Source organism: Musca vetustissima, unplaced genomic scaffold (genome assembly GCF_032173495.1).
Source record: "Musca vetustissima isolate MV318-11 ecotype Yass unplaced genomic scaffold, APGP_CSIRO_Mvet_v1 utg59593, whole genome shotgun sequence".
Taxonomy (NCBI): Eukaryota; Metazoa; Arthropoda; class Insecta; order Diptera; family Muscidae; genus Musca; species Musca vetustissima.
In genome coordinates, this window is record NW_026883895.1 from 27,876 (window position 1) to 28,990 (window position 1,115).

A 1,115-nucleotide genomic window follows, 5' to 3' on the forward strand; every position below is an offset into this window, starting at 1 on the left:
ATTCTAAATTTCGTGCAAATCGAAGGACATATAGGAATTTTGGTTCACTATTTACCTAAAATCGGACGAATATATATATGGGAGCTATATCGAAATCTGAACCGATTTTCCCGAAACTCAGCACTCGTCACTCTAGGCTCCATTCAATACGCTATGCCAAATTTCGTGAAAATCGGTGCACCAATTACAATAATATCGGACGAAAATGTATATGTGGGAGGTATATCGAAATCTGAACCGATTTTCACGAAACTTAACACACATCACTCTAGACTTAATTTAGTACGATATGCCAAATTCCGTGCAAATCGAATGATTTGGTGCTTTATTTACGTAAAAGAAGACGAAAATATATATGGGATATATATCTAAATCTTAACCGATTTTCAAAAAATTTAACACAAATCTTACTATGCTTAATTCAGTACGCTATTCTAAATTTCGTGCAAATCGAAAGATATATAGGTACTTTTGTGCACCATTTACCTGAAATCGGACGAAAATATATATGGGAGCTATATCGAAATTTGAACCGACTTTCCCGAAACTTACCACTCATCATTCTAGACTCAATTCAGTACGCTATGCCAAATTTCGTGCATATCGAAGGACATATAGGAACTTTGGTGCACTATTTACCCAAAATCGGACGAAAATATATATGGGAGCTGCTTCTAAATCTGAACCGATTTTCACGAAATTCAGCACACATTGTTCGAGACTTAGTTATGTACGATATGTAAAATTTCGTGCAAATCGAAGGAGATATAGGAACTTTGGTGCAGTAATTACCCAAAATCGGACGAAAATATATATGGGAGCTATATCTAAATCTGAACCAATTTCAATAGGGTTCGTCCTTGGGCCAAATAAGTGACCTATGCCAAATTTCATCCAAATCGGATCATAAATGCAACCTGTACTTTGTTTACAATTTAACATCTACAGACAGACTGACGGATGGAAGGACATGCATACATCGACTTAGGAAGTGATTCTATGCATATTCTCAAAAGGAACCATGTGTCTATCTCGTTTCCTTTTGCCTGTTACAATCATATGCACAAAGATATAATACCCTGTACCACAGTGTGGTGAAGGGTATAAATAAAAGA